Source organism: Haemaphysalis longicornis, unplaced genomic scaffold, assembly GCF_048455015.1.
Source record: "Haemaphysalis longicornis isolate Haplotype H1 unplaced genomic scaffold, Haemaphysalis longicornis Haplotype H1 scaffold_8, whole genome shotgun sequence".
Taxonomy (NCBI): Eukaryota; Metazoa; Arthropoda; class Arachnida; order Ixodida; family Ixodidae; genus Haemaphysalis; species Haemaphysalis longicornis.
Window position 1 is genome coordinate 114,244,100 of NW_027526445.1, and position 20,770 is coordinate 114,264,869.

Here is a 20,770-nt window from a genome sequence, read left to right on the forward strand (position 1 = left end):
ATCTACTCATGAAGGAAATATTCAATGAACAATTGATGTATTGGTTCCAAAGTCGACATGTGATATCAGGAAAAATATCGGGCTTGCGCAAAGGTCGATGTAACATAAACAGCATCAGAGATTTGGGGACCTTTATTGAACGTGAAAAGTCTAAAGGTAATATAACGTACCAATATTCCTAGAGGTAATGCGTTTCTAGGGTACGGATAGCCACTTCTACGTTTTACAACGATTGGCGGAATTAGGACTACGTGGGAGGACGCTGAGCTTTATATCCGACATTCTTGAGGGCAGGCGTATTTTTGTCACGACGGAGAATGCGAAATCATCGGAATTTGTAGTCATCCTAGGGGCTGCTCAAGGCAGCGTTCCAAGTCCCACTCTTTTCAATGCAAAAATGACGCAGTTACCAACACGCCTCCCACATGGCATTCACTATTCTAATTACGCTCCCGACATATGCCTTTGGACATCCGCACCGTCATTGGAAGTCATTCAAGCCAAATGAAACAGCGTAATCAGTGAAGTTTCGATGTTTCTGACACAACGAGGAATGAACTCATCGGCCGCAAAATAACCAGTCCTTCCATTTACTGTCAAACAATTGAGGGGATTTAATATACGCCTGGAAGCAAGACCCCTGACGCTTGTGACATATCATCGTTTCCTGAAAGTCTTCGAGAGCTCGGTGGGGCCCTAAAGCCACGTTAGGCCCCATTTTGCTGGAAGAAGCACGAGAGTTGCCTATTCTGCTCCTCCCGCTAAGAGAAAAAACTCCGCTCCTGTTAAAAATAATCTCGCAACATCTTTACCACCCACTGGAAGATGCAGTATTGAAGTGAACTGGTTACAGGGCCTCTGCAATGCTGCAAGGCTACTAGGCACTCCTTTATGGATTCTAACGGTGGCCTGGTCCTAGTCCTCCCTCAATTGTTGCACAGCCTAACATCACTGCTGGAATAGCAGGCATCCAAAAGAAAGCCAATGTAGCCAATGTTCCCTTTCCGGGGTTGGTCCAATTAGGCTGATGCATATGTTTAGTGCGCACGTGGACATGCTACATGTGCACATGGATAAATCTTGCAATAAACGTAGTTCCGCTTGTACTATCATGAGCAATATGAAAGGGAACACAGGAACACGTAGAAAACACCCTCAGACCCAGCTGTGAGTGATACGCAGCGGCCGCCGTCGGAAACAAAGTTGAAAGGGGGACGCTGTTCTAACAACTGTTCCCATTCCCGCCGTGCGTCTTATCGGCTGTCCGACAATGCCATATTATCGGCGAAATGGCGTAGGCTGCTGCTTTGTAGAAATGCCAGCGCAGTGGGAGTGCCAACAGTTAGTGGAAGAGCGCCCTCCTTTCTCCCTTTGGTTTTCACAGCGCCATCCGCGTAGCGCTCCGAGTCTGTTTCGAGGCTGTTTGCCACGCGTTCCTGTGTTCCCTTTCATATTGCTCATAATAGTACGTTCACAGTGCCTGCATTGGGTGTGAAGCAGATGTTCCGATTGTCACACAAATTTCCTGGACAACTGCTGAACTCTCTGGAATTGTAGAGGGTGTCAATTTATTGCCACAAGGGAGCAAGGAGTTAAGTTGGTTGTCTGCTCAGACTCTAAGCCAGCACTTCTGCTCCTATCAAATGTTCAGGCTAGAAACGGGTACCGAATAATGGCTCTTACGATGGCTGAACATCTTCAAACAGCCGGTGATAAATGGCATGTCGTATACTTTCAGTGCATAACCAGTGTCATGCGAGGAATTCGCAAGGAAAAAAACGAAGCGCAGTTAAAAGGAAACGAAGAAAATAAACCACGAAGCAGATAACACGCGCGAGATGCTCCGCCAAGTTCATTGACACCTGATACGGCGCCGAGTGCTCGCAATCACGGCACGAGCTCGCGCCGGCCACAGGCCAATGAGAAGCTTACAGCGATAGCGGCTGGTGGCAGGGAAGCGATCTCGAGAACACCGAGAGAGAACGGAGACTTCGAAGTGTGGAGCGAGACCGAAATGCGCGGTGGTCGGGCGACTGGACCAGTGCCGTAACCCAAGTGGTCCTCCACGACTGCAGCCTTCAGGACTTCTCCTCCGCAAGGAAGTGTCTCGCAGTGCGTCGGTGAAAGACATCGACGCCCACCGACCGCTGCGATGGCTTCTCTGCAACGGGAGCTGGGAGCGCGCTCGACCACTACGACCACGACATCCGCTAGACTTTGCAGCACCGCAACACCAGGAATGCGCCTCTGGGACGTGAGGTAGGACAACCCCGTTCCCGCAGCGAACATCTACCGTGATCTTGTAGTTAACTAAATTGAACTCTTTCCCGCATGTTCAAACTGTGCTTTTCCGTTCATTCCTTTACTTTGGCTGTTTCCCGTTGGCTTGAACGCTCTAGTATTTTCTATAACGGGTTATCGCAGTCACCTTCTGTTCTTTCATTTTCCAGTGTTCCTTAGTATCTTTACTTTATTGTGTGTAGTTTGATGTGGGTTTCGGGTGTCAAACTAGTCTCGTTTACAAATATTCTTCTTCTAATTATACTTTTTCCCCCGAACCTGACAATAATTGGCGTCCACGACCGGACGAGACGAGGACCCGGAAGAACGTTTTGAGTTGGGGAAGCCCTTAGGATTAGGCGTTGACGACCCTGAACAGTGGGTGCTTGAGGTGCACAAATACTGGCAGGAATATAAAGCGTTAGAGCTAGAATCACTGAAAAAGATTGCCGAAATGGAGAAGGCGCGTGCCGCACAAGAGACGGAACGTAACGAAGACGTGTGAGCATGCGAAAAAATTCCCCCGCACCTCCCCGAGAGGGATTGTGAGGATGCAGAAATACATTGGGTGCACCGATGAGTGTGATGCAATTAATGGCGAAGAGAGAGGCGAGAGTGTGAGCGTAATCATTTATTTTTTTCTTTTCCTACACCCGCCATTTCCGCTTCGTTATAGAGAAGCGTCTTCGAGACCGCGTTGAGCGCAACCGCCAACTGCAGAGGATCGTGCACGTCAAAGTCGTCGGGAATCGTTTCGAACTCACCGTAAGCATCATCGACGTCGTCTTCCTGCGGTTCCTCTCGTTAGCCGCCGTCATCGAAGTGATCGAGCCGACTCCAATCGACCGGAACGTTGATGGCGCAATACAGCGGAGTGTGTTCCAGGTGCTTGAGCCAAGCCAGGATGTTGCCGCGCTTCACCAACTCGCGCTTGTACGTTGCCGTACTCATCAGCCTCCACTTGATGTGAACGTCGAACGCAACGTTCTCGGGTACCATGCGAGGAAGGCACCGCACAACCTTCGATACGTCGATGGGCACGTTCACCGCCTGTCTCTTGATTCCAAACTGCCCGTTGCCTCGAGTCAGCCGCCTGATGCTCATGAAGGGAAGTCGAGGCGCGATGAGCCGCTCTTCGACCGGGGTCAGATCGGGAAGATGCGCCGGCCGAGGAGGATAACGGTAGCCAAAACTCACGCAGCCCTCCTCTTCACAACTTTGTCTTCTTCTCCTTCTTCTTCTTCAGCGGTTCCCCTACGGGAAGATGACGATGGTGGTTGAACGCGAAGCTATCTCGTGATGGATTGTTTGGTTGGCCAATCCCTAGGGGCATCATGCCACAATCATCATCAGAGGTGCCGCGGACGCCGGCCAAGGGACGCACGACAACCCCCGACTATCATGCATTTCTGCATAAAAATTGAAAAAGAAACTTCGCTGCTGCAGCTCCGGTTAGCTTTTCATCAGGACCTACTTCAATCCGAGGGTGATGAAGAAGCCCAAAATTGAACACACATAGAGACATCTCCTTTGATTATCTTCGAGTTCTTTGAACCTGCTAGTAGTGATGACCGCAAAGTGGGTGTGCATGACATTGTGCCTTAGGACTGCAGCTCAGTAAAAAAAGTGTCCCAATCCGAGGCAGTGGGGTCCTAAAACCCCACATTTTCACCCACAGTCGTCAGAAAGTGTCGAATAGTAAGCACCCGCCGCGCCAGCTAAGTTGTTACTTAAATCGACAAAAAGGGTGACATTCAACAACAACGAATAAGATATGCAAAACGGGAAGACGGCCCAAGCCCAAAAGTTTACAAAAGAAGCCACCGGCCGGCAGAAAAAGATGTGTGACTCTTTCTCAGAGAGCTACCATGAGCTCCCTCGCGCGGTTGTAGCTTGCGGTAGTAAAAATAAGTAGAGCCGTGCCACCCCGATATATAAAAACAGCCGTTGGTGGCACCACAGTCACTGCCGGAAAATGTTCAAACTTCCTGCTAGCTTGCCTCTTCGGATGACTTCTGGTCTATGTATGCCGCTTGTTTTTTCGTGTTTAAACATAATGAAGTTGGTGCCTTGACTGATTATGCACTGTAATAAGGTTTTTGTGGACTCGTGCTTTGCCATGGGGACGTTTCAAGTGCATTTTTGAGTATTGGATGTTCTGTGACTCTTCACCCCAAGGACTGTGTGTATGGTGTAGTGGATCGTGAAAGACATTTTTCAAGTGAAAAATTCTTAGGTGGGGGGATGTGTCATGTGAAGAATTCGCCAGAACAAAAACGAAGCGCCATTAAAAGAAAACGAAGAAAATAAACCACGAAGCAGATGACACGCGCGAGATGCTCTGCCAAGCTCATTGACACCTGATATGGTGCCGAGTGCTCGCAATCATAGCACGAGCTTGCGCAGGCCACCGGCCCACAAGAAGCTTCCAGCGAAAGCGGCCGGTGGCAGGGAAGCGATCCCTAGAACACCGAGAAAGAACAGAGACTCCGAAGTGTGGAGCGAGACCGGGATGCGCGGCGGGCGGGCGACTAGAGCCGTGCCGCGCCCCAAGCGATCTTCCACAACTGCAGCCTCCAGGACTTCTCCTCCACAAGGGACTCTTCTCCCCGTGCGTCGGTGAAAGATATCGACGGCCAAAGGCAACTGCGTTGGCCTCCCTGCAACGGGAGCTGTGAGCGCGCTTGACCACCACGGCCACGACATCAGCTAGACTTTGCAGCACCGCAACACCACAACTACGCTCCTGGGACGTGAAGTAGGACAACCCCGTTCCCGCAGAGAACACCTACCAAGACGTTGTCGTTAACCAACTTGAACTCTTTTCCGCATATTCGAACTGTGCTTTTTCCCTTCATTCCCTGACTTTGACTGTTTCCCGTTTGCTTGAACTCTTTAGCATTTTGTACACTGCGTTATCGCAGTCTCCTTCAGTTCTTTTGTTCTCGAGGGTTCCTTAGTTTCTTTACTTTATTGTGTGTAGTTTGATGTGGGTTTCGGGCGTCATAAACTTCCCTCGTTTCCAAATATTATTCTTCCATTTGTACTTGTCCCCCGAACCTGGCACCAGCCACAGTGGCCTAAAAGGAAATGAGACAGCTGACAGACTCGCCAAACAGGGCCATCAAAATGGCGGCGAGCTCAGCGTTCCTCTCCTCTCTGATGATAAAGAGAGTATCATACAGAAATCAAGTGAGCAACGGTCCACAGAGGCGTGGTTTGATTGAGAATTGAAGAGGTCATTGCTGTACGCAATATACCCAGCCTTACAGTTCACTTTGGATGTAGTGCTGTCACGAAATGTATTAACTCTGCTTCACCGTGTGCGACTCAGTGTAAATTATACAAAGTCGTTTCTGTTCCGAATTACCTGTGCAAATTCACCATCCTGCGCACGCGGAGAGCCCGAGGAAGATGTTTCCCGCGTAATGCTAGACAGTCCATTATATTCACGGCAAAGACGTCAACTTTTCAAGCACCTCCCATTACATAACCGTCTTGTGCTGCGTTTAGCGTCTTTATTAGCACCATGGGCTGATGCGGAGACTCAAATTGAGGTTGTTCGTGCCTTGATTGTGTTTTTATCTCGACCGGAATCGCAGAAAAGTATTGGGTGGCCTATTAGCTTTTTTACCGTGACTCACCCGGCGCGATGGCTTAGTGGCTAAGGTGTTGCGCTGCTGAGCACGAGGTCGCGGGTTCGATTCCCGGCCGCAGCGGCCGCTTTTGTGATGGAGGGGGAAAGCAAAAACGCCCGTGTGTACGAGATTTCGGCGCACGTCAGAGATTCCCAAGTGGTCAACCTTAATCCTGAGCCCTCCACTACGGCGCGTCTCATCGCCTGCGTTGCGTCGGCGCCTTAAACCCCACAATCAATCAATCAATTTTTACCGTGACTCATTGAACACCAACCCAGGAGGATATTTTATAGGCAACTACTAGTACTTAGAAAATTTTTGCGCAAAGTGTACTTTTACAGCCTGGCCTATGACCCTGTATTGGTGAAATGGAATAGTGGGTGCACATTCGCTTCCAACCTCTCCAATCAATAAACCAGTTAAACCACAAGAAGGGGCTGTTTCCTTTCGGGTAATATTTCATGACCACCGTGAAAATACTGTAAATAAAATGTTCATTTTCTTAGCCTTGGGTTTTGTCGTCTTCGTTGCCCGCCCTGTTACGCTAGAAGTACTGCGTCACCACTTGCATATTGAAGTGTACCCAGGTTACAAAACTAGGCTGCGCAGCAATTGGGCTCTTCCTACTGCGGACTTATGTTTGGGGTTGATTTCACAGGAATAAACTGTTTAAAGACGCCTACGCGCAAGGGGCCTTAGCGTTCCTAGAGAGCGAGTGGGGGAAAGTGACAGAGAGAGACATTCTTTATTAAAGAGGAAAACGCACACAGATCGGCCTACGTTTGCTGGTATGTGGCCTAAGGAGAAGGAAAGGGCATTATATGTTTTTGAGAAGAATAGTACCAAAAATACAGCCCCACTGAGGTTATTGCGTTAAAAATTTCGTTCAGTGGAGGGAACGCTACAATATAACAGATTCACCAATGTTCTCGGGAAATAATATAAAGCGGATATTGTTTGCGCTGAGCATAGGGCATTCGAGCGAGCTTCTCCAGCCATGCAATATATAGTATTAAAATATACCAATAAACATTTGGTACTTGAGATTTCGACGCTTTGTTAATGTAGCTGGTGTTATCAGCTTCCAGAAGAAATAAAGCAAAAGAAAACTTGTTCGCACCTGACTATACAGAAAAAAATCTGTTAGTTTCCTTTCCATCTTTTCTAATGTGCGATCGCGATTTTATATATTTTGACATAATTTCAGCCTGTGCAGGTTTGCAAACCTAACATATTGCACATGTGGCTTTGCGTACACCCTAAAAAGGTATACGTTCTGTGTTTTTAACAAAATTTGCTGTCTGATAATCTCAGATCATATCACACTGTTCCAATTGCGTATTTTGTTTTTAAGGAACCAAGGTATCAATAATCGCTGTGGCGTAAACTAGTATTAGAAGGAACTTGTCAAGGCACTTACGGTATTACTTTCCAGTCGGCATGAAATTGAAAGTAGCTTCCCACACCGAGGTTCATGTTTTGGTGAATGAATTTATACTTCCCGTCATGCTAAAAAAAAAGCCATATGTTAGTATGTCATTTGTCTTTAGCCATGATTGAATGAGTGTTTTGTCAAAACCAACGTCAATAGAAAGAAAACAACACTGTTCGCACGCTCGTATGACTCAGGAAGGGCGGGGTCGTCTTGACGGCTAACAAAACTTAGCACTGTTCGCAAGGCCAGCTTTCAAACTGTTTTTATTAACTTTTCTGTGAATCATTAGCCAAAGTAACAAAATTTCCAGCCCACACTCAACTCGTCAAAATATTTGGAAATATCAAATAATTTTTAAACGCCGCCCAATATTAAAGGAACAGCAAAGTGAGTGAGTTAGTATGAGTTCATCTGGAAAAATTGTTAAAAACAAACACTTTGTAACAACAAACGCATGACTAGGTCAGAGAGCGAATATTAGAGGACGTTCAACAGCTTCAAAACAAGAAAAAACTTCATGAAAATATAGAACAGAAAACACACAACCTCAACAACATTGAATTTTTGCTTGCAGCCCTGCTAGATCGCAGAAGGGTAGTTCACTTTGATAAATGTCATTCCAATCTCTGTCTTTCAACCTGAGATAATCCAAACCTCACCTAAATATTAGTACAGTTATGATCACGCCAAAGTTTCTGTGCTTCAAGCAACTACGCCTTATTCCAATGACATCATTACCCGTGGAATGACAGCCATTGCTTGTGAACTGTTACTGTGCCCGAAAGCAAACGAAAAGCGAGAGGTAGTAGTTGTAGCACTATACAACGCTTCTGTTTTATTTACTAATATCAGAAGCGTAACCACAAAACCCACAGATGTGTCGTCGGTTATTATTCCCACATCGTACACGAGTAAAGCGCAACCAAATTTTCAAAGTGCGAGGGAGCACAACAAGGACGTGAGTTTATTGCTGTTGTCCTCCCACGTCCTTTCTGTATTTTTAGCGCGACACATGCAACCATTCAATACCAACTTGCCCAGAAGCCCGCCTTGATTTCTACATCCACACGTCTCTTAGGAATAACGGCAACATGGCTGTATAAGAATGTGCAGCCATACAGAAATATAATGACGACACGAAAATATGAACCTCAACACGTAAAATAAAAAAAAAATATAGTGCAGATAACTTAATCCCTCGATTTTGGTATTTCTCGAAAGGCACAGTTCGAGCTTTGTTTTGTAACTAAGCCAAGTGCTATTTTAACTTGAGTTGCAAGAAACCCCGCTATCTGGGTGTTTTGTTGATATTTTAGTGTTCGCGTAGCATTTGAACATGAATAACAGGAATAGAATGGCACAAGTGACTCGATACTGCGGCGGTACTCTTCTTAATCTCGCCAATAGCGAAAGTGGCAACCGCATTCCATTTTCAAAAGAAGGGTTTACCGCAGAATGCATCCAACTGTGCTCTTGCCCCTAAGATAAGAAAATACCGCTGCTCGCAACACCAGCTAAAAAAACAGATGAACTCAAATCTATAGCAACGTTGGCGTTTCAGGTAACCGACAAGCAACGGGAAAGCAATTATTTCAACCACAGGCTGTCTGTTGGAGTTTCCGCCCGCCACCAATTCGTATTTCTTTCTCAATGACCACCGCTTCTTGTGTGAGAGAGAGAAAAAACTTTAATGACCAAAAATAATTTGTGGGGTGGCTTCTTAGTCCGTAAGTCTTTATGTAGTCCTGGCTTTGTCCTCTGTGTCAACCAAGATCATCTGGTCGTTGAGGCTCGAGCTGGACAACATGGTCTTCCACTGCTCACGGGAAGGTTTGGGAAATGGGGGGAAGGTCGGGGTTTCGGTCGCACTCCCAGACGATGTGGTATAGTGTGCCTGAATTGCCGCAAAACGAACACTCCGGGGAGTATTGTGTGGGGATTACATGATTTAGTCGTGCTGGATTTTGGAACGTGTTTGTTTAAATTCGTCTTAATGTGTTTTCCTGCATTTTCGACAAACTGCGTTGGGCGGTGGGGAGAGGTCCTTCTACCTAATCTATAATATAGGGTTATTTCCTGGAAGGTCTCCTCAATCGGCGTTGGACTGTGCTCCTCCTCTGGGGCCCGGTTGGTGAGAGCGCGGGCAAATGCATTGGCTCTGTCGTTTCCCGGGAGAATGGTGTGGGCAGGGGTCCAGACGATTCTGACCGTGCGAGAGGGAGGGGTTTTGCTTAGGAGCCGCAGTGCTGTTGAAGAACCCGCTCCAGCCGCGTAGCTTCTGCATGCCGCTTGACAATCGGTGATTATCGTAATCGCGGTGGTTTCTGTTGTGGCCGAGGAAGTCGCCACTTCTTCCGCTACCTGGATGGAGCCAGTCTTGATTGTGAAACTGGTGAGTGCTTGATCCCTTGAGGTGACCACTGCAACCTCTGCGCCTCAGTGACGCTGGTATGAGGCGGTATCAGTGTACATTGCTGTGGAATGATTGATTGATTGATTGTGGGGTTTAACGCGCCGACGCAACGCAGGCGATGAGGCGCGCCGTAGTGGAGGGCTCCGGATTAATTTTGACCACCTGGGGATCTTTATCGTGCGCCGAAATCTCGTACACACGGGCGTTTTTGCTTTTCGCCTCCATCAGAAAAGCGGCCGCCGCGGCCGGGAATCGAACCCGCGACCTCGTGCTCAGCAGCGTAACGCCTTAGCCACTGAGCCACCGCGGCGGGTATTGCTGTGGAATCTTTAGAATACCGCTTGTCGAGGGCCGCTGCTTTGGCTTGTCTTCTCACCTCATGAAGGTCTGGTTGCACATTTTTTGGGAGATTGGCGACGTAGACATAATTTCTGATTTCTGGTGGAAGCGTCTGCTGTTGCTGTTTCTCTTGAGCCTGCCATTTATATGTAGCAACAGTAGTGGTACCGCAGTGGACAAGCCTAATTGGACTTTGCTGCTTCTGAGGTGGGCCTCGATAAGTTCTCCGGCCGTGCTTTGGAGGCCGAGACTGAGCAGGCGGGCTGTTGAGGTACTCATGGGTAATCCCAAAGCTTGCTTTTAGGCTTTTTGGATGACTATTTTTACTTTTTCGAGTTCTGCCTTGGATAGGACTGTATAAGGGGTTCCGTACGTTATTCGGCAGATGACAAATGCTTGCACAATTCGTATTGTGTCCTGCTCTTTCATGCCACGCTGTCTGTTGGAGATTCCGCGAGTCATGTGCGTTACTTGTTCTGCTGAGTCCTTAAGGTGGTTCACCAGGGTAGTGTTCTTGGTATCCGCTTGGATTATTAGCCCGAGACTTTTGCGGTGTTTGCAGGGGTTCATAGTGTGGCCATCCAGTTTAATCTGAAGGTCTTTTGAATTCTTAACGGTGCTTTTTTTTCCTGACGACTAGTAGTTCTGATTTTTGCAGGGCGCAGGAAGCGCCACATTCCAGGGCATATTGGTTAACAATGTCGCCTGCCTGTTGAAGGCTGTGTTAAAGGCCACCCAGTGAGTCAGAGCCAGTCCAAATTGTTATGTTGTCTGCGTACAAAGCGTGTTTTATATCGGTAACCTTATTGAGTGGTCGTGGAAGATCGAGTAGTGCTAGGTTGAAAAGTAGGATAACACTGACCCCTGAGGAGTCCCCCTGTCTCCGAGGTGAATAGGGGCTGAGAAGAGGTCACCAACTCTGAGCACTGCCACGCGGTTCGAGAGGAAGTCCGCGATGTAGTCGTACGTTCGTTGTCCACATTCCGTTCCGGCTAGGCGCTGTAGGACTGCAGTATGTGCCACCCCCCTTGAGGTCCAGGGCGAGGGTGGCACCTGGGGAGGGCGGGAGGCTGAAACTAGGGTGTCTTCCTTAAGCTGGATTGGCATGTCTTGTGTTTCAAGGTGCTTGCGGAATCTGTACATAGTGTTTGGCAATCTGACCTGTGTGGTCCAAGTGTTCTTCAAGCCTCACGAGTATGATGCATTCTAAAATTTTGCCCGCACACGAAGATAGAGATAGCGGCCCCAAGTTATCGATGTGAGGAGATTTGCCCGGTTTAGGGATCATCCGGACTTCCGCTGTTTTCCTGGCAAGAGAGAGTTTCATAGTGTTTGGCAATCTGACCTGTGTGGTCCAAGTGTTCTTCAAGCCTCACGAGTATGATGCATTCTAAAATTTTGCCCACACACGAAGATAGAGATAGCGGCCCCAAGTTATCGATGTGAGGAGATTTGCCCGGTTTAGGGATCATCCGGACTTCCGCTGTTTTCCTGGCAAGAGAGAGTTTCCAAGAGCGCCAACAGGAGTTAAAATGGTCTGTGAGGCTTTGCATGGCTATGTCGTCGAGGTTTATCAGGAGTTTATGGGTGATTTGTTCTTAGCCAGTTGTGCTGGCTCACTTGCTTTCGGCTATGGCTGCTCGAACCTCGTGTATTTGGATGTCCCGGTCGAGCAAAGGATCGGGGGTCCCGGTGTATGGTAAAGATGGAGATCCTTTCCCTGCCTTGAGGTACTTGGCTGTAAGATCTCGAATAAAGTCTTCCATCGTGTTTTGGTAAAAATGGAAAGTTTTAGTTAAGGTGCGGCTGTTTTCACCCTTGCTTTTATGCGGATCAATAACGTATCGAAGCAACCGCCATGTCTTCCGGGTGGACAGTGTTCCCCGAAGACCATCACACATTGTCAACCAGTTTTCTTTGCACAGCGTATTGGCGTATTCCGCCGCTTCCTTGTTAAGTTGTGCTATACGCAGCTTAAGTTTTCTGTTATGTCTCTGCCTTTTCTACTTACACGTAAGGCTGTGTCGTGCTTCCCAAATATGTAACAGCTTGGAGTCGATGCACAGGATTTGCTGAGAAGTGGTTATAGTCTTTGTGGAGGTCTTCATGTCTTGAATGAGTTCATCGGCCCACTGGTCATAACAGAGGTCCGGCGATGGAATCTCGCGCTCCCTCCGAATTTTGCGGAAAGTGTCCCAATCAGTGATATGCGCCGAACGAATGCGGGCATTGTAGTCCATACCCTTAACCTGTATTTTGGTAATATCATGATGCGACCATAAAGAGTCTGTTGTGTTAATCCAAGTGGCATCCTGGACGTTGTCAGTAATTGACAGGAAAGGGCATGTGTCCCTCGTCACACTGTTCCCAGTCCCTGTGGGAGTATTGAGGTTGTTGATAATTGTAAGGTCTTGACCTTCTATGGTTTGTACAAGCTCCAAGCCTCCGTTTTTGCTGTAGGAATAGCCCCAAAGCTGATGAGCAGCGGTAAAGTCTACTAGAATGAGGACTGGGGAAGCGCCAGCAGTTTGAAGCGCGGCTTTGAGTGTGTCTTCAATTCCAGACTCCTTTTTTGTTAACCTACAGTACATGTTAGGTATGAACAGGCTCGTCTTGTTCTGGGACGCACGAGGGATAAGCTGAGTGAGCGTGTGGTGACACTCTTTTTGAGGGAGAAGGTGCTGCGTGAACGCGATGGGTTTCAGAATTAAAGTTGCTGTATATCTGCCTGTGGGATCTATATGTGATACATACCCCAGTAATTTTTCGGGAACATTAGGTTCTTGAATTTAGGGCAGGTCCGAGGGTAGTTTCCAAGTTGATGGGTGTTGATGGAGCGTCCCGGCCTTGTTTTTGAACCCTCTACAGTTCCATTACAGGACTGTAGTATCACACTGCCGAATATTTTGTGCGTCCATCGTTAACAGAAGTAGGGTCTTGGTTTTCAACTATCGATGATCGGGAATATGACGATTGCCTCTTTCGAAGTTGGCGGCTTTCTATATTCTCTACTCGGGCCTGTAGTTGTTCTATTTTTGCCGATTGCTGGTCTATACGGGCTGGTGGTCCATCAATTCGCGCTCCCTGTTTGGTGACGAGTACTTCAAGTGAGAGATCTGCCGACATTGTTCGGCGAGTTGTGCACTGCGTTGGTTCAGCAGAGTTGTAACCGATTCGATGGACTTGGGCTGGGCTCCTTGATCTGTCGGGCTTGGGATGGGAATTTCATTTGACTCAGGAGGAACTGGCTGTGCCTGTCCTTGGATTTCTGGCGTTGTCGCTGTGCTTGAGCAAGCACTGGCCTCTTGAGCAAGGGTAGGGGGAGTGATCGTTGGGGCTTGGGCGAAGTGTCCATGGCAGAGCTACTTTCTGCCAAACGCTTCCACGGCCGTTTACGTTTCTCGGGATCGATTTGCTCACTTTTCCTGCGAAGCTCGGCTAACTCGGCACACATCTCATCAACTTTTCTCTTTGGGCGCTCACAGTTTTGGCATGACGGCTGCTTAATAGGTATGCGCTGAGTTAAATTGTAGGTAGGAAAGGTGCAAGCAGTGGGAGAAGCGATGTTAGCTCAGCTCACCTGCCTAATGGTGCTGCCGCCCCTTGAAGAACAGCTGCGGGATCTTGACTGGGGCCGGGACCGGGATCGACAGTTCTTTTGCGATGAAGAGGAGGAGCCAAGGCGGGACCGGGGCGTTCCCGTCTCTCCGTCGACGTCGGCCACGTGGTGGTGCAGGCTGCTGTTGGTCCCCCGGAGCCTGGGATGCTGCTCCTTCTGTCGCTTGACGTACGGTTCGCAGAACCGCTACGGGCAGCCCTTAGATGCCATGATGTGCTCCCCCTTGCACAGGGAGCAGCAGGTGTTGCAGATGCGGCCATCAGCCAGGTCCCTGGTTCCACAGGTGCGGCACGCCCGCACCCTGGGGCATGGACAGGCATCGGATCGATGGCCCAGTTCGTGGCAGATGGTGCACGCACGAACCGTCATCCTATACAAGTAGCAACAGCGTTCAGCTCCCAGGTGCTTGACGTAGAACGGCACCTTTTTGTCCTGGATTGTTGCAATTACTGTAGTTGAGTTTCCCAGACTTCTGCAGCAATGTACTCAGACCCAGGGAGGAAGATATTCTCGAGAATTTCTTGGCTTGAGTAGTGCAGGAGGATGTCGTGGATGACACCCTTGACTGAATCGGCCGAGGTGAGACGGTAAAGTTAGACTGGCTAGATGGTCCCTCCAAACAAAACTTGTGCCAGGTGGTGGAGCGCCTTCGCTGCCTCGCGGTGGGATGTACTCACCGTTGCCGTATGTTCAACACCGTCGATGTGAAGGTGAAACTATGTTTTGCGCCACGTGAGCTTCGTTTCCCGGAGTAGGACTTCTGAGAGCTCCGTTGGACTCACTCTGGTGAGATTCAGGCTGCCCTGGGGTCTTATGACGAGCTTGTAGTCGTTGAAAGGCAGAAGAGGTGGTTTCGGCTTTCCGGTGGGTTAAGCGGTAGCCTTCATTGCCGGCTTGGTCGGGGTTAGGTCTGGCTGCTGAGCAGTTTTCTTCATGCGGCGTCGTTGGTTCCTCCTCACGACGTCGATCCATTTCGAGCTTGCATCACCCGCAGATAATCTCTCCACGGTGTAATCCCCTTCATCGGATGTCTGGTAAGCCATGACGTCCTCGGCATCGCTTGAGTTTTCGTCCAGGTGGCTCGGCGAAAGCGCCGAGCAGGCGGCGGAGCTCGACATTGTGCGCCCTCGTCGCTAAGCCTACCCCAGTGGAAGTAGGCCCAGCTCGCCGATGAGGAAAGTTGACCGTGAATTAGTGGACTGCACTTACGGCCAAGCAGTCAATATCTTCGCACGCACGGTCACTTAACGGACACGACGGATTGGTTGAAAACGTCCATTCGTTGGGAATTCCGCATTGTAAATGGAAATCTGCGTAGTCCATGTGAGGCACGTCATCACTGTTCCAAACAAAGCACGCCTCCCCCCGCTTCTTGCGAAAGTGGGATGCGCTCGGCGCATTCGCTATAGGCGCGCTCAGGAACAATAGCGCCAAGTGACGCGATCTTTTTTCTCCGGTCATGCGTCGCTTGTGGGAAGCTTTTTCCGTTGCGACTGCGGGATTGGGAAGTTTCGGATCCTTCTAACCAGTTCAATGTTTATAGCCTTGAAAAAGAAACAAGACAAGAAGGCGACGTCCTGTTACCGACAGAAACGAATGCAAGCATTCGCACTGAATATAGCATTAGGTTTGCAAATCATATTTTTGTCGGCAAAGCTGTCGTATCGCAGCATAATTATAGGGGCATGTATCGGTCCAACACTTGCTTCTACCACATTAGTTAGCAACCTGCAGGATGCGACGAAAGTACTTTTATCTTTATATCTAACGTAGTAAATTCTTTACATTTTTTATTTACCCCGGCATTGAATGGTTGACGGCAGCATTCTAATCAGTTTTCGTCTGTTACGAACCGTTTATCGACTTACCTTTGCCGTTAAGTTAACTCAAGTATAAATCAAAACGTACCGGTTTAACGGCAACTAGCGCAATCATATCAGATGTAGTTCATAGAAACTGTAGTGATGTGCCACGGCAAACAACGTACATTTCCAAACTCAGTGAGTTCACGTTTTTAGCTTGACTCACATCACCAGTACACCGATGGGCTAGTAAAACAAAGGCAATCCAAAATGACCTGAAACCCACTCCGTAGAAATTTTTAATCAAATGCTTTATTCCATAAACAATTCTATGAACGATAAGAGGAATGAACTTGGGCTTTATTTTAACAGCAGATCACTAGCATAACATAGCAGTTCACCCATACTGGGGCAACCTCGTGAAATCCGAATGTTCTTTGGTATACGCTTGACGCTACCCGGAGCTCAACCCGAAAAACAAAATATTTTACCGTCTCTCCAAAACATATCCCTGTACTGACAAGTCGCCTTTGCATCTTCAGCAGTTCTGAAATACTGTACCGCAGTCAAAGATGCACAAAAATACTTCCTAACGCCTACATTGCTGATATTTTCCTAATTACTTTAGGAATGTTTACTTGTATTTAACCTTGCTGACAGCTCCCTAGAATGAGTATGATAGCGCATTGAACACTTGTATTTTGTAGCGACAGCTAAACTACGCTTCCTCGGGCAGTCTATACGGAGTGACCAGTTTTGATCATTAACGTTAAAGACCATAGCACACCCCCTTCGGCAAGCGCCCGGCAAGCAAGGAGCAGCAGCCCGATGGGGGGGGGGAGAGATAGGCGGCATGGGATAGCCATATTGACGAGGAAAGCGAGGAGGCCGTCGCCGCAGCGATGTGGAATAAACAGCACGAGCAAGAATACCTAGGATGTGAAAGCAGGTTTCCTAGCGCGGCCAGATAATGTCACATGCGCTCGTCATAGGCTACGCTAGCGGCATTTGCCAGCAGTGGATAAACTGCGCGGCCACCGCGAATGGGAGTTTGACTGCGCATACCCGGAATGAAGTGTGGCGAGGATGGCCGCTATGATTTCATCCATGAAGTGCAGTACGCTCTCCTGCACCATCAGACATACGAAGCGTTGCAGTCCGCCTTGCTTTTAACTGCGGCATTGCGTGGTCGCCTGCCCGGGTTTTTCGCAATGGGCCGTTTCGCCTCCTATATATTCTTGCTCCTTGATAAACAGTGTATTCATTGGAAACATGTCTGCATGTCATTGCGAAACCACACATCGACAGCAGGGCTACTCAGGGCAGTGAAGCTTTCGATATCAACTAGGGTTCATCATCACCAGCCTGTGTACGCCCACTGCAGGGCAAAGGCCTTTCCCATTATTCTCCAATTATCCCCGTCCTGTGCTAGCTGAAACATATTTATCCCCGTAAACTTCTTGATCTCATCTGCCTATCTAACTTTCTGCCGCCGCCTGCAACGCTTGCCTTCTCTAGGGATCCACTCTGTTACCCTTGATTACCAGCGGTTATCTTGCCTTCGCATTACATGCCCTGGCCACGTGCATTTCTTATTAATTTCTACTAATACGTCCTTAACACGCGTTTGTTACCTGACCCATTCCGCATTCCGCTCTCTACTTGTCCCTTAATGTTATACCAAGCATCTTCCGTTCCATGGCGCACTGAGTCGTTCTAAATTTAAGTTGAACACTCTTAGTTAGGTTAAAAGTTTCAGCCCAGTAGGGGAGTACCGGTAAGATGCAGCTGCTATACACTTTCTTCTTAAGGGACAATGGTAGGCTGCTTTCATTATCTGGAAATGCCGACCGAATGCACTCTTCCGCATCCTTCGAAATATATCTTCCTCATGGTTGGAATCCGCGGTCACAACTTTCCCTAAGTAGATATATTTGCTTACTACGTCCACGGCCTCGCCACCTATATGAAACCGCTGTGTTGTCCGGAGGCTGTTGATCATTACTTTAGTTTTCTGCATATTAATTTTCAGGCGCACGGTTCTATTCTGTCCAGTGCGCTAAGCATGCTTTGCAATTCCTCACCCCAGTTACTTAACAAGGCAACGTTATCAGCAAATGTAAGGTTACTCAGGGATTCTCCATTAACCCTTACTCCCACCTGTTCCCAATCCAACGTTCTGAGTACGTCTTGTTAACTTGCTGTGAATACCATTGGAGAGATTGTGTCTCCTTGTCGTACGCCCTTCCTTATAGGTATTTTACTGCTCTCCTAATGAAGGATGATGGTAGCTGTGGACCCATTGTAGATATCTTCAAGGATTCTTACATAATGGTTATCTACACCCTGGTTTCTTAATGCCTTAATGACTGCTGAGGTGTCGACCGAGTCAAATGCTTTCTGATAATCTATGAAGGCTCTACAGGGTGTCCCAGCTATCATGCACCAGGATTTAAAAAAAAGAGAAATTGCGTAACTCGAAGAAAACCTAGTGCATAATGTTTACAGTACTGTGAAGAATCGGAGAGTAATTTTTTCGTTAATGAGACCTAATTAATTAATTGTAATTAATTATCTAACTCGAGAAATACTGTCCTAATCACTAAAGTGTCAATGAGGCACTTGTAGGTAACCACGAGGGGCATCTAACTGCGGCATTTTCAGCGACGAACTAATTGCGTACACATTTATTCTGACTGATAAAGGAAGCCCACGAAATATGAAAAATACCACGTGACGACGCTTACACGCGCATTGTAAAGCAGCGTCCCCAAACAAAGCTGATTGAAAGCAACTGCTTGGCGTGTTCCCCGCCCGAAGAGACAGCGCATCACCTTGATAATTGCATGCATGGAAGGAGCAGCAGCAGCAAGATTCACGGGAGGCGTGTGCAGATAAGGGACAAACTCGGTCGCGATTTCTTCTTTCTTTCTTTTGTCTATTTCATTCTGGCTAACTCAGAGGCAGCCTGTTTGAGGGCGTTGCTTTACGGTGCGCGCGGAGGCGCCGTCACGTGGTATTTTTCATATTTCGCGGGTTTCCTTTATCAGTCAGAATAAATGTGTACGCAATTAGTTCATCGCTGAAAATGCCGCAGTTAGATGCCCCTCGTGGTTACCTACAAGTGCCTCATTGACACTTTAGTGATTAGGACAGTGTTTCTCGAGTTAGATAATTAATTACAATTAGTTAATTAAGTCTCAATAAAGAAAAAAATACTGTACGCTTCTTCACAGTACTGCAAACAATATGCACCTGGTTTCCTTCGAGTTACGCCTTTACTCTTTTTTAAAATCTTGGTGCATGATAGCTGGGACACCCTGTATATAGGGGTTCACTATACTCAGCCCACTTCTCTATCACCTGATTGATCGTGTGAATATGGTACATTGTCGAATAGCCTTTACGGGAACCTGCGTGTTCTTTAGGTTGACTGAAATCTAAGGTTGCAGAAATTCGGTTAGTGATTACCTTGGTAAATACCTTGAACGACTGACAGTAAGCTGATCGGCCTGTAATTTTTCAAGTCATTCATGTAGCCTTTCTTATGAATTAGGAAGATGTTCGCGTTCTTCCAAGATTACGGTACACTTTCAGTCATTAGGCATTGCGTGGAGAGGTTTGCCAGTTTTTCAAGAACAATTTCTCCGCCATCCTTCAAGAGGTCTGCTGTTATCTGATCCTCAACAGGTGCTTTGCCCCTTTTTAAAGTCTTCCTTACTTTTTCTCTCGTTACTGGTGGAATGTCTATCTCCTTTGAAGTGCCTTCTCGTTCGGAATTAACCTGGATGTCCCCTCTTCTGTACAGATTCCTACAGAACTCCTCGGCTACTGCGATTATTTTATCCCTATATGTGATGTCCTTACCTTGCTTGCCTTTAAGTGCATACATCTGATTTTTCCTCATGCCAAGACGCCTCTTCACTGCTTTCAGGCTACCTCGTTATTTACCGCGTATTCGATCCTGTCCATATTATACTTCCGTATGTCAGCTGTCTTACGCTTATTGATTAACTTCGAAGGCTCTGCTAGTTCTGTTCCGCCAGCTGGGGTTGAGATTGTCATGGCTTGCCGTGTCTTAATTAGATCTTTCGTCTCCTAGGAAAGTTTACCAGTATCTTGTCTAGCCTTCGTGCCCCCGACGTCTACTGCACTCTTTGTGATAATGGGTGTAAGGTTGTCGCTGGTTTCCTGTGTCGTAAACTCTGCTTCCTCGGTAAGAGCTGAATGTCGGTTTTCCAGCGCAATCCTGAATTCTTCTACTTTACGTCTTACTGTTAGCTCAATAATTGGCTTCTTTCGTACTAGCGTGTTGCGGTCCCTCCTGAAATCTGGCCTAATTCGACATCTTACCATACGGTGGTCACTACACCTTACCCTTCCGAGCACTTCTACATCCTGCACGACGCCAGGGTTATCGCATATTATGAAGAATATTTCATTTTTATGCACCCCATTCGGGCACCTCCACGTCCACGTCCGGCGCTCCCGTTTGCAGAAGAAGGTTTTCATAATACGTAGGTTATTCCGTTCGGTGAACTCGGCTAGTAGGCCCCCCCTGCTATTTCTAGAGCCCAGACCACAGTTCTCAACTGCCTTGTCTCCAGCCTGATTCTTGACTAATCATTTAGCATTGAAGTCTTCCATAACTACGGTATACTGTGATTTTACTTTAGCTATTGGTGATTTCACATCTTCAAAAGCGCAGCACTACCTGGTCGTCGAGGCTGGATGTGGGTGTGTAGCCCTCTACCACCTTGAGTTTGTACCTCTTATCTAGCCTAATTACAAAACCTGCTACCCTTTCGGTAATGCTTTAGTATTCTGCTATATTGCCATCTATGCTTTTATTGACTAAGGTTACCCAACTAGGGTTACCCACAGGTAAACCACAGAAATTTCTTTATTTATTCTCTGAAAACAAACTGAGCGCAAATTAACGGGGACAAGAACACATGAAGACGGCACAAGCGCAGAACCAAGGAAGTTCTCATACGGTATTGGTTGTATTTTAAAACTAGTTCTGGAAAATCTTCGACTCCATGTGGTGAAGTTTTGCTGCACGCAGGAGCAGCGGAACTTTTGCCGCAAGGGCCTGCAAAACATCGACAAACGGGCGGTCATTTTTTTACCAGATTTCCAAATCAGGAGACGGGAGAGTAAGGTAAACTGTGGGTTCTGATGCGGTGAGTTAAGGAGGAACTCTCAGCTGACTTTACCCGCATCTCTGAAGCAACATAATAC

At 47.7% G+C, this 20,770-nt stretch overlaps 1 long non-coding RNA gene across 1 annotated transcript in view; it reads right to left on the minus strand.

Moving 5' to 3' along the window:
* The window catches only part of LOC144149062 (uncharacterized), a 161,875-nt gene that overhangs the window by 41,853 nt on the left and 99,252 nt on the right, over positions 1–20,770 (minus strand). Inside the window, exon 3 of the long non-coding RNA XR_013318153.1 lies at positions 7,339–7,427. This is a non-coding gene — a long non-coding RNA (uncharacterized LOC144149062). The remainder of the gene's footprint in view (positions 1–7,338; positions 7,428–20,770) is intronic.